The sequence below is a fragment of the Orycteropus afer genome, unplaced genomic scaffold (assembly GCF_000298275.1).
Source record: "Orycteropus afer afer isolate SDZICR_OR568_19922 unplaced genomic scaffold, OryAfe1.0 scaffold00563, whole genome shotgun sequence".
In the NCBI taxonomy this organism is placed as follows: domain Eukaryota; kingdom Metazoa; phylum Chordata; class Mammalia; order Tubulidentata; family Orycteropodidae; genus Orycteropus; species Orycteropus afer.
This window is the reverse complement of record NW_006922150.1, coordinates 970,137-984,283: the sequence shown is the minus strand read 5'-3', so window position 1 is coordinate 984,283 and position 14,147 is coordinate 970,137. Positions and strand designations below refer to the sequence as shown.

General features: G+C 38.7%; 1 pseudogene; it reads right to left on the bottom strand.

Annotated features, from left to right (window-relative positions):
- Positions 1 to 326: 326 nt before the first annotated feature.
- Positions 327 to 4,333, bottom strand: LOC103210055 (annotated as a pseudogene).
- Between the last annotated feature and the right edge of the window lie 9,814 nt (positions 4,334 to 14,147).

Genomic DNA, 14,147 nt, shown 5'->3' with positions numbered 1-14,147 from the left:
TAGTGCTTTGCTTATCTGAGGTCTCTTTCCTTTCCATATAAAGTTAGTGATCATTTTTTCCATATCCCTAAAGAATGTTGATGGGATCTGGATTGGGATTTCATTGAATGTATAGATTGCTTTGGGTAGAACTGACATTTTCACAATGTTCAGTCTTCCCCATATATAATTTCTAAATAAGGGCGATTATAAAGTCATATTTGTGCCTAATATGATACACTAATATGGGTACAACTGAAATTCATTAACTTTGTTTATATTTCACAGTTCATAACAGAAGGAAACAAAAATATTTGATGCACATGTACAATGAAGAAATATGACAATCACAGTCCTCGTTTCTACAACTGGTCATGTGGTCATAGCTGTTATTCAGAACTACCTTCTTCCACCACCCATTCTGTATTTCGCTTGCCCTCAGCAAGCACCTCAGCTGGCTGTGGTTCTTTGCCTGGTGGGGTGACACAAACTTTCATTCCTGAAGGGTCTGGGCCATAGTAGTCATATCAAAATTGGGTTGCAGTAATTTTTCATTGACTTCAGTTACAGGGCATGGTAACACTAAAAGACATCCTAAAGAATCTCCTGTATTCCAGACAGAGTCTTCCTTATCTCCATTATGTAATGTCAATCCATTTTCCCTTTGGTAATCAGGATCTATCACACCAGATAGTACAGTAATGCCCTTCCTTTTCTCTTGATCTAGTGGCATGAGGAAGCCAAAAGGGCCAGGTGGCATTCTTAATTTCCAGTTCAATGCAATCAGTATTGTGTCTCCAGGTGGGAGTGTTCCTCCCTTTGGGACTAAGATCTCCAGACCCACAAAGCACAGGGTAGCAGGGACAGGAAGCAAACACTTTTAGAGTGGGCCACCAGGGGTAATAGTGAGTGGTACGAGTGTCATTTCCACCCCTTGTTTCCTGGATGTGTGAATCCTGGCTATTGGAGTAACAGCACCATATATTGGACACTGGTTGAGAGCTTATAGAGCCTCCTAGAAAACATTGCCCCAACCCTTCAAGGTATTGCCACCTAGCTGGTGCCATAATTGTGTTTTCAGTAGGCCATTCCATTGTTCTATCAAGCCAGGTGCTTCTGCATGATGGGAAACATGATAAGACCAGTGAATTCCATGAGCACAGGCCCATTGTCGCATTTCATTTGCTGTGAAGTGAGTCCTTTGATCTGAAGCAATGCTTTGTGGGACACAATGATGGTGGATAAGCATTCTGTAAGTCCATGGATAGTAGTTTTGGCAGAAACATTGCATGTAGGGAAAGCGAATCTGTATCCAGAATAAGTATCTATTCCAGTAAGAACAAAACACTGTCTTTTCCATAATGGAAGTGATCCAATGTAATCAACCTGCCACCAGGTTGCTGGCTGATCACCCCAAGGAATGGTTCCATATTGCGGACTCAGTGTTGGCCTCTGCTGCTGGAAGATAGGGCACTCAGCAGTGGTGGTAGCCAAATCAGCCTTGGTAAGTGGAAGTCCATCTTGCTGAGTCCATGCATAATCTCCATCCCTGCCACCATGGCCACTTTGTTCATGAGCCCATTGAGGAATGACAGGAGTAGCTGGGGAAAAAGGATGGCTGGTTTCCAATGAGTATGTCATCCTATCCACCTGATTGTTAAAGTCCTCCTCTGTCGAGGTGACCTTTTGGTGGGCATTCACATGAGACACAAATATCTTTACTCTTTTGGCTCCTTCAGAAAGATCTATCACATACCTCTTCCCTATACATCCTTGTTACCAATTTTCCAATCATGCTCCTTCCAAGTCCCAGACCATCCAGCCAAGCCATTAGCCACAGCCCAAGAATCTGTATACAATCGTACATCTGGCCATTTCTTGTTCTATGCAAGGTGAGCAGCCATATGCACACAGTGAAGTTGTGCCCATTGGGAACATTTTCCTTGACCACTGTCCTTCAAAGAAGTCCCAGGAAGGGACTGCAGTGCCATGGCTGTCCACTTTTGAGTTGTGCCTGCATATCACGCAGAACCATCTGTAAACCAGGCATGAGTTTTCTCTTCTTCAATTGATTGATCATAAAGAACTCACCATGAGGCCATTGGTGCAGGCTGGTAGAGGGAAGGTAATATGACCAGAGTGGAGACCATAGGCATTTGGGCCACTTCTTCATTGCAACTCACCTGGGCCTTCAGGTCCTGCTCAAGCCTGATCTCTGATAAACCACTTCCATTTAATGATGGAGAGCTGCTGTGCACGTCCAACTTTATGACTCTGTAGGTCAGACAACACCCAGTTCATGATGGGTGGCTCAGGCCTCATGGTGACTTGGTGGCCCATGGTTAGGCATTCAGTCTCTACTAAAGCCCAGTAACAAGTCAAAAGCTGTTTCTCTAAAAGAGAGTAGTTATCTGCAGAGGATGCCAGGGCTTTTTTCCAAAATTCCAAGGATGTGTGTTGCGATTCACCAATAGGGACCTGCCAAGGACTGGAAACAGCATCTCTATCTGCTACAGACACTTCAAGCACCATTGGATCAGCTGGATCATATGGCACAAGTGGCAGAGGAGCTTGCACGGAAGTCTGAGCCTGTTGCTGAGGCTTCTGTTGTGCTAGGCCCCACTCAAAACTAGCAGCTTTCAGAGTCACTTGATAACTAGTCCCCAGCAACACACCCAAATGAGGGACATGTTGCCTGCAAAATCCAAAGAGGCCCACCAGATGTTGTGTGTCCTTTTTAGTTGTGGGGAAAGCCAGATACAATAACTTATCTTTCACTTTAGTAGGAATATATCGACATGCCCCACACCATTAGACTCCAAGAAGTTTCACTGAGGTGGAAGATGCCTGAAATTTTGTTGGGCTAATTTCCCACTCTCTAGCATACGGATGTCTCACCAATAAGTCTAGAGTCATTGATACTTCTTCCTTACTAGGTCCAATCAGCATAATGTCATCAATATAATGGTCTTGTGGAAGGGAAAGGCAGTCAAGATCTCTATGGACTAAATTATGACATAGTGCTAGGGAGTTGATATACCTCTGAGGAAGCACTGTGAAAATATATTGTTGGCCTTGCCAGCATAAGGAAAACTGCTTCTGATGGTCGTTTGAAATTGGTATTGAGAAAAAGGCAATGGCCAGATCAATAGCTGCAAACTAAGTACCAGGAGATGTACTAATTTGCTCAAGCAATGAAACGACATCAGGAACAGCAGCTGCCATTGGAGTCGCCACCTGATTAAGTTTGATAATCTACTGTCATTCTTCAAGATCCATCTGTTTTTTGCACAGGCCAAATAGGCAAGTTAAATGGGGATGTGGTGGGAATCACCACCCCTGCATCCTTCAAGTCCTTAATGGTGTCAGTAATCTCTGCAACTCCTCCAGGGATGTGGTATTGCTTTTGATTTACTATTTTTGTAGGTAGAGGCAGTTCTAATGGCTTTCACTTGGCTTTTCCTACCATAATAGCCCTTATTCCACATGTCAGGGAGCCAATGTAGGAATTCTGCCAATGGTTCAGTATGCATTCTGGAACTGGGGAAATCACTACAGGATGAGTTCAGGGACCCACTGGACCCACTGTGAGATTCACCTTAGCTAAGACCCCATCAATAACTTGATCTCCATATGCCCCCGCTCTGACTGGTGGGCCACAATGATGCTTTGCATCTCCTGGAATTAGTATCAGTTTAGAGCCAGTGTCCAGTAATCCCCCCAAAATTTGATAATTTCCTTTTCCACAAGGAACAGTCACAAAGACCTCAGATCCTTTTGGGGAAGGCTGGGAGACAGATTGACATTATAAATTTTTGGCAATATAGTGGGCTCCTTCCTCAAGGGGACCTGGTCTCTCCTACATTCAAGAGGATGTGGGTCTGTAAACTGACTCAAGTCTGGGAATTGATTGAGAAGCTGCGACTTTGTATTCTGGCAATTCAATATAAGCTGCTATTCATGTGACCTAGAATTCTTCTGTCTATACAAATCAAGTAAATATTTAGTAAGTTTGCCATGTATTTCACTCCTAGGAACACCATGACTAAGTAGCCAATGCCATTAATTCCACATGAGTCAGACCGTTCTGATTACTGTTTGGACTCCGCTGTCAATTATGGTAACCACGCCCACTTTGTCTTTGTCAATGAACTGCTGCTACGTGGCCCCTACTACCACAAGTTCTAAGCAACTCCATCATAGTTAAGTGTCTTAATTCAATTAGGGCAATTCCCACTGTCAAATCCAGCTTACATAAAGTAACAATCATAGCAGGCATCAAGGATGCTGGGGCTCCTTTCACAAATTTGTTCCTCGCTGTACTGGTGAAAGACGTGTCCTCCGGATGCTCCATTTCTGGCTCTAGGGTTCTAATCTGATAAATCCATTCCAACAGGCCAATTTCCCTAAGCCTTTGGATACCTTTTTCTACAGTATACCAAGGCAGGTCTGGTACTTCAACTTGACTTAAGGTAGGCCACCGCATAATCCAAGCTTCAGTAAACCAACCAAATAAACAATTAGATCCTTTCCTAACCTCTCGAGCTGAAACATTGAATGAAGAATCTCTACTTAGTGTGCCTAAATCAATAAACTCAGAGTGATCCAATGTTATATTCCTTGCACCATTATCCCACACCCTCAGTAGCTATTCCCATTCATATTCTCCAGTTTTCTGTGTGTACGTGTTAGCAAAATCAAGTAAGTCCTTTTGGGTGTAGCATACCACTGCCTCAGTCACTTTGTATTTCACCTTTTGGATCTTGCTTGCACTTAACTTTAGTTATAGGTCGAGCAGCAACAATGGGTGGTTGGTGCAGTTCCTGAGAATATTCAGGAATGTCTTCCATGGTCTCTGCCTCAGGCAATGACCCAGCAGGAGCACCTGGGTTAATCCTATCAAACTGAGGTGGAGGGGATAATGGTTTCATAGTAATCCTTTCAGATAGGTGGGATTCAATAGCATTTACAGGCTCCATATCCTCATCTTCTTGACTGTCTGTCTGCCCATATGTCCCCAATCCAGGTTTCAGAATCCCATTTTTTTCCAATCAATGCCCTCACTTTAACTTCAGACATTGTTCTGGATTGGCATTTCAATTGCTGTTTTAATCCAGTCACCCTTACACTAACACTCTGGGTTTGGTTTTTGTCAATATCAGCTCTGTTAGTAGAAGAAATAATGCTTTCTTTCAGAGAAATTTATCTTAGGAAAATGCCAAGCTTGCAAGTCCCAAGTTCTTGGATCAAATGTCATGCTGGAGGCTTTTCCTGATTCATGCAGCTACAGGGGGTGATGAGTTCAAGGTTGGCAGGCAGTATACCAGCTGTTGATTCCAATGAATGATGAATCCAAGATCTGCAGGCTGAATAGTGGATTGTTCACTCATGAACAGTTGTAGGCAGCACAACAGGATCCTGATCCACAGAAGAATGTCTCTTTTCCCAGATGTCTATAAATATACTGGAAGCAGGCCACACCCTTAGGGAAACTCCCTTTCAATGGATTGGCTGTTCAAAACATATACATCAGATCCCATCATGGGAATAACCCACATCGCAATTGCTTAAACCACACAGAATTGTGGTCCAGCCAAGTTGACACACAGCTTCAACTATTACAATCCTCATCTGCTGAGGTCACTCTTTGATGAGCATTTACATGGGACAAATATCTTCACTTCTTTGGTCCTTTCAGAGAGGTCTATGCACATATGTCTTCCCTGTACTTTCTTGTCACCTCTTGTCTAATCATGTTCATTCCAACTCCTGACCATCCAGTCAAACTATTAGCCACAGCCCATGTATCAGTATGCAGTTGAAATTTTGGCAATTTCTCTCTCCAAGTAAAGTGAACAACCAAGTTCATTGCTCAAAGTTCTGACAATTGGGAGTATTTCCCTGTCCTTCAGAGAGGGACCAGGAAGGGTCAGCAATACTGCTGCTGTCCAATGTCGAGTAGTATCTGCATATAATGCAGAACCATCTGTAAATCAGGGATAAATATTATCTTCCTCAGTCAATTGATCATAAGGAACTCCTGATGAGGCCATTGCTGTACACTGATAGAAGGAAGGCAATGTGAAAAGATTGAAATGGCATTAGGGCCACTTTCTCATGAAACTTATTTGTGTCTTCAAGCCCTATTCAGGCCCAACCTCGTATATACCCCTTCCATTTAATGATGGAATACTGTTGTGCATGTCTGACTTTATGACTCCGTGGGTCAAACAACATCCAGTTCATGATGGGCAGTTCAGGTGCATGGTGACTTGGTGGCTCATAATTTGGTGTTTAGTTTCTATTAAGGCCCAATGTGGTGGTTATGTTTTTGTGTCAATTGGCTAGTCCTGGTTGAGTGACTGGGCAGCTGGTGGTAGTTATTCCCCATGATGAGACCGGCAATCAACTCCATGGTAGAATCTACCACAAGCAGCTGAGTAGCTGCTTTGGGGTATGTGGTCTGCTTCCTGTATATAAGGAGAAGCTTTGAGAATGGTCCTAGCCTATGGCATGCTTGGACCCTACATGTAGCCATGTTGTTGCTCACCAGCCTGCTATGCTCTGCTGACCTTAGGACTTACAGTGGACTTAAGTGAATAGCCTGCCATGTGGATTGGTAACATCGGGACTGTGTCTTTTTAGTTGTCAACCTTGGGGCTTCTCAGCCTCAACAGCGAACAGCTGTCTGAGTGAAGAAATGCCTCTAGCTCCAGTGGGCCGGGAGCAGGAGGCCAGGCTGGATCCTAAGGTTGAGGGGTTTTCACCCAGCCCCTAGAGCCTGGCACTTTGAACTTGGACTTAAACCCTCCAAATTGTAAGAATAAACTCCTGTTTGTTAAGGCTATCCCATTTGTGGTATATTTCCTGTCAGAGTGGCACTAGGTAACCAGAACACCCAGTAACAGACCAAAAGCTATTTCTCAAAAGGAGAGTAGTTCTTAGCAGAGGAGACAGGGTGTTGCCTCAAAGTCCAAAGGGTCTACTCTATGATTCACCAACAGGGGCTTGTCAAAGACTCACATCAGCATGTTAATCTGCCACTGACACTTTAAGCACCATTGGATCAGCTGAATCATATGGTCATATGCTGTGCAGAACATCCTGCACAGCAACCTGAACCTTTACAGAAACTTTTCTTTTTCTAGGCCACACTCAAAACTGGCAGTTTTCTGAGTCACTTGATAAATAGACCAGTGTAGTACACCCGACATTCAAAGATGATCACCAGGCCTTGTACCTCCTTTTTAGTTGTAGGAGGGGTCAGGTAAAATAACTTCACTTTTGAAGGAATATCTTGATATGTCCCATACCACTGAACCCCTGGAAATTTTACTGAAATGGAAGACACCTAAATTTTCATTGGGTTAATTTCACACCCTCTAGCATGTAAATATCTTATGAACAAGTGTAGAGTCACTGATACTTCTCCTAACTAGGTCATATCAGCATAATATTATCAATGCAACACACCAGTGTGATGTCTTGTAGAAGGGAAAATGATCAAGTTCTCTGCAGGCTAAATTTTGACGTAGGTCAGGGAAGTAGATACTCTGCTGAGATAGAACAATGATGGTATATTGCTGGTCTTGCCAGCTAAATGCAAACCGCTTATGGTGAGCCTTCAAACTTGGAATTGAGAAAAAGGCATTGGCCAGCTCAATAGGTGCACACCAGGTGCCAGGAGATATATTAATATGATGAAGAAAAGAAACCACATCTAGAACCACCAAGCCACTAAAATCATGACATAGCCAAGTTGATACATAAGTTTAACCTTCATAGCTGATATTACTATCTCCTTGGACCTCTGCATTTGTTACTACAAGATATATGTTGTTAATTTGCCAAATAACCAGATACTAGATATATCACTATTGTTATAAATGTGAAATGTTGACTAATGAGATATTAGATAAATGACAAATAGGTGTATATGTATGTATAGAGAATTCTGACTCTGTAAATATTTATAACCTTGGAAACCCTATGGGGCAGTTCTAGTCTGTCCTACAGAGTTTCTATGAGCCATATTGACTGGAAAACCATAAATATATGGTTATATATATATATATATATATATATACACACACAAAAAAAAACTGTGTGTGTGTGTGTGTGTGTATATATATATATATATATATATATATATATATATATACCAGAAATCACTGCCATTGAGCAGATTCTGGCTCTGGCTCATGGTGATCTCCACTGGGTTTCCAAGATGCTAAATCTTTAGGGAAGTTGATTGCTCTGTAGTCCTCCTGTGGAGAAGCTAGTGGTTTTGAATCATCAACCTTCTGGTTATCAGTCATTTTAGACACTGTACCACCAGAGCTCTCTCTCTCCACACACACACACACACACACACACACACACACACATGTATATACACAGGCACATTGGATATCAAACTATTCTATGTCCCTTTTTCAATATTTTTATTTTTTGTATTCATTCTACATGTCACCTAACTACTTTTTATAGACAGAAATACAGTATTATTTACTACGAAATTGTCTAATCAAATCTTAGTTAAAATTTATCTTCTCCTTGAACTCAGATATACATCTTAGATTGTAAAACTTGCTCACAAAAACTGATATTGAGCTACCATTTGTCTACAGGTAAGCTATGCATCCCTTGGGACTATTCCTTCAGAAATAAATTGGAGCACAGTTAGAGATTAGGGAATGGGAGTTGAGTGACATTATAGGGTCTTTGGGTTTCTAATGTTCTTTGATATTATGATTTTATAAAGATGTTATAAACAAATAAAAGGCATCAATGTGAGAACAAGTTGATGTATATTGAAAAAAAAAAGATATTTACAATGACTTAAACATGACAGATTTAAACAATTGCATAAGACACTAATTGTAGTTACTAAATTATGGGCACAAATTCCATGTAACTAGTTTTTAATTATATAGTCAATGTTGACTGTTTATTGAATTAGTGAATGATTACCACAAAATGACAACGTAATTATTCAGGGCCTGATTCAGTCTCAAAATACCTCCGCAGCTGTAGAGGCTGCCAAGGCCTATGTTATTCCTCTCTGGTTCCCAGCTGCACAGACTTTCCTCTAGTTTAAAATTGCAAGCCTGATTCTGCTTTTACTTTGCCACTGTACAGTGACTTATACATAACAAAGTGCCATTTTGAGTTGATTCTGACCCATGCCAACTTGATGTGTGTGAGAGTAGAAATGTATTCCGCAGGGTTTTCAATGGTTGATTTTTCAGAAGAAAATTTCCAGGCTATACTTCTGAGAAGCCTTTGGGTGGACTTGAATCTCCAATCTATTGCCTAACATGCTGTTTGTATCACAAAAGTGCATAAGGATGCTTAATAGATTTCATGTCAAATTTGTCATGTCACACTCACTGCCATCGAGTAGATTCTGGCTCATTAATGAACCACATTGGGTCACCAAGGCTGCAAATCTTTACAGAAGCAGACTAACTCATCTTTCATCCATGGAGTAGCTGGTGGGTTCAAAACACTGAACTTTGGTTATTAACCAAATACCATACCCACTATACCACCATAATGCCTTTGGCTTTAATGGAGGAGTATGGAAATATAATTATTGGTGTTAGCCATCAGTCATACAAAGAACTGCCTGACACTCTTTCACCTACCCCTTTATTTTTCTTTCTTAGTACTATCTTTCTATTTTCTTGGCTCTTCTTCAACTACCTATGGAATGATCTGTGTTCTCTGATGCTTTAGTTCATATTTCCTCTGAAGACTGCCTTCCCAAAGTGTAAGTGTTTTGGGTCATTGTCTCCAGTACACCCTGTTGTTGTTGTCATTTGCCGTCGAGTTCGCCCCAACCCAGTACACCCTATAAATCATTAATAATGGTTACATATATAGAAAAGATCAGATAACTTCAATCCTACTAGTCAATTAAAGAACATAATGGCATAATGTGCAAGTGGAGAAAGAAAGTGGAGGAAGAGGCATATTTTATCACTGTTAGAAAGTCATATGAACTACAGAGCTGATTGATAACATAAGACTTGGTGAAAAGTAATAAGTTTTTTTTTTTTTTTTTAATCACTAATAATTAGGTCAAATTCAGTCTAGTGCTTTGTGTTACCTACACTTTGGTAAACTAGATAATAATCTACAGACTGTAAAAAAAATCTAGAAACATAAAAGTTGCATGTTTACAATCATAGGTCATCTTTTAAGACAGCAGAAAAAAATCCCTAATCAAAGACAAAAAGGAGTATATAAAATATATCAATTTGGAGGTCTTCCTGGGTACTGAAGGCAACATTAAGGTCATAGCTGGTAACCAAGAAGCTTGGATTTTGAAACTGCTAATAATGATTAACATAAATACTTTTAAAATATCAAAATTAGAATTGATATCTAGAAGAAATATTTAAAGATGTCTAGATTCCAGGAAAGCTTACCCATCTCAGCACTTATATACATTGGAAAAAACAATTATCCAGAGAATTTGTACTCAAGAGCTTGCACTCATTTTGATTTGGCATTCAAATATACACAAAATTGTTCAGAAATTCCTTAGTCAAGAAATATAACCTCCTGGTAGTTCAGATTTGGCAAAGTTCTTGAACTACATTGATGAAGAAAAACAAAACTTCCTTAAAGGAATGAATCCTCAACAGAGGACTCAGAAGATAACTGCAGATAAAATCACATTTATAATTCACAGAAGAAAGCAGACCACCATGAATGATAGTAGAAATAACTCAGAGGGACTTGATTCTTAAGGCCTTAAAATATGCAGATGGACAGACATTAAAATAAGTGTTCAAAAAGTTTAAAATATGGTGAAGGGAAGAATAATTTGATAATATAGACACAAAAGCAATTAACCAAGATTATTTTATTTAGTTAGTCATTTTTAATGCATTTTATTGAAATATAATTTATATACAGTGAAATACACAAAACTAAAGTGACATGGGTCAATGCATATTTTTTTGCAGTATTCCTTTCCCTCCCCTCCCATCCCTGGCAACCAACAAAGAAATTCCCTCCATATGTAAACTTTTCTTGACCTTCCACAACAACAAACTAATACCATATTTGCCCTTCTGTGATTAACTTATTTTACTCAGCATAATGTCTTCCAAGTTCATCCATATTATGTGGTGTTTTGCAGACTGTACGTTATTCTTTGGTACTGCATAGCATTCCACAATGTGTATGCACCATATTTTGGTCATCCACTCTTCCTCTGATGGGCACATAGGTTGTGTCCATTTTTTGCCATTGTACATAGTGCTGTGATGAACATGAGTGTGCATATATCTTTTCATGCCCTGGTTCTCACCTCTCTAGGATATACATACCTAGTAATGGGATTGCTGGGTCAAACGGTATCTCCAATTCCAGCTTTCTAAGGAATCACCATATTGAATTCTTCCTCAAGAGGATATGGCCTCCGCTCCATTGAAGGGGTTGTGGGTCTATAAACTGGCTCAAGTCTAGGAATTGATTGAGGGGACATGACTCTATATTACGGAGATTCAAGTTTGACTGCTGTACACTTGACCTAGAATTCTTCCACAGACCAAGTAAATATTGAGTAGATTTCCCATCTATTTCACTTCTAGGGAAGCCATACCTAAGTATCAAAAGACGTAAGTCCACACGAGTCAGACTATTCTGATTACTACTTCGATTCTGTGGTCCATTATAATAACTATGCCCACCAAGTCCAGGAAATTGAGGTGAGATAATAAATAGCCAGATGCAGGATCCACAGTGAGCAATAAGCCAAAGTGTTTTGTCAGAATGTCCATGTAAATTGGAAGCAAGCAACACCCCTGAGAAAACTCCTTTTCAACTGCTTGGCTGCTCATAACATGGAAGTGATTACTCCAGATCTCATCATGGGGAATGAATACATTATAACTTCTAAACCACTGATAACCATGGCCCACCCAAGCTGACACACAATCTTAGCTATCACAACTATAGAGAAAATTACATACAATCTTACGACAAATTTATTACCCCCAAAAAATAATGTGTACAATATTTTATATCACAGAAGAATATAATTACAACTCAGTTGTGTTTATGTTTACTGGTAATACATTTTTTTTCAAGTCACGTGTATATACAACATAATTACAGGGAATAGCTCATAAAATATAACCAAGTGTGATTATATAATGTTTAACTTTAAGAGCTCTATCAACCTAATATATTATATTAAGAAAATTCAGGAGAAGGATCATTTAATTAATAAATAAATGCCAACATACTTATTAAAATTTGATTACTAGACATGAAAATAAGCTTGTTATAAGAGGAACAAAAGAGACTGCCTAAAGCAAGATAAATAAATCTTTCTAGATGTCAACAGTAAATACCAGATATTAATTGTGAAATGCTATGAAATCTCATTAAAATGAAGAGCAAAACAAAAATTTAAGCAAATATGATCTAAATATAACAAAATTAAAAGCTAAATACGATGTTAATATTGAACTATGTAAAATATCATTAACTTTAGTACAATCGAATACAAGAAGCTCAGCAAAGTGTTGTTATTGTTATAACAAATACAAAGATATAGAAAGTTGCCACTAATTATGTGATAACAATGGCAAATAATTAGAAAAATACATAAATGTTAAATTAGTGTCAAAAAACAGATTCTCAGATAAAAAAATTAAAATAAAGTTAGTATTTTATTTGAATGGAATGGAAATGGAATGGAATGAATGGAAAATATATTTTTTAATAATGCTGCAATAATTGCCTAGCTGTATCAAACAAAATGTAAATAGTTAACCTACCTTATTTCACTATAAAGAATCCTTACAAACTAACGTCTAAATGTAAAGTAAAAAATGCTACATACGTCCTGAAAGAAAACAAATGATTTTTAATAATAATATACAGTAGGCTGAAGTCACTGTATAAAAGCAAAAATCAGAAGCAAAAAAAAAAAAAAGATTGTTTTGATTATATCAAACCTAAAATATCCTTGTTTCAAAAGAAAACTGAAGAGTTTAAATCAAATGATAATGAGATAATATCTGGAGATTTTCGAAGACAAGTGGTTTATCAATAACATAATAAAAATAATATCATTGCAATATATGGTACTGACAAAAGATTTCCATCCAGAATACAAAATGCATTCCTACAAATAAATAAGATTTAGAACTATAACTCAAAGGAAAATGGCCAAAAGATGTGTATAAGCATTCCAAAAAGAAAATTATGTCTAAATTATATCTAAATTAAATAGCACAATAGTCTTATTTTCATAGAGAAGGAAAAATTAAAACCACAATAGCATGATATTATATTATGAAAATATTGGGAAAACTTAAGAATTCTGAAAATATATGTACTCTGATTAATAGTCTTGATATTTAATAAATTGAATAATATACATACCTTATGAACCTTGATTTCCACTCCCACGAACATACTCAAGGGAAAAATCACACATAAGTGCATTAGAAGAAACAATACAAGAATATTCACAGCAGCATTATTAGTAAACATCAAGAACAGTAACAATAAAAACAAAAGACTACAGAATGATTGAACAGCTAGGCAAAAGATCAATATGAAATTAAAAGCCCTGAATACTATAAACCACACAGACTAACAGACATGTAAAGAAAATTCTACCCAATAATAGCAGAATAACTATGCTTCTCAAGTGTTCACTGAACATTCTCCAAAACTGATCATATGATAAGCCATAAAAGATAATCAGTAAATTTGAAAGTATTGAAATCACAAGGGAATACTATTAAAAATTAAACAAAGAAAAAGTTGGTTCTTTGAAAAGATCAACAAAATTAACAAAACCATGGTTAGACTGATGAAGAAAAAATGAAAGAAGACTCAAATAACTAAAATCATGAATGAAAGATTTGACATTACTACCACACTTACAGGTATCAGAAGGAATATAAAGAGAGACTATGAACAACTGTTGTTGTTGTTGTTGTTGTTGTTATGTGCCATCGAGTCGGCCCCGACTCATAGCGACCCCTCCTTGGGTTTTCGAGGCAGTATCACTCATAGCGACCCCTCCTTGGGTTTTCGAGGCAGTATCACTACGGAAGTAGGATTGCCCAACCTTCCTTCCGAGGAGTGGCTGGTGGGTTTGAACCGCCAGCCGTCTGGTTAGCAGGCAA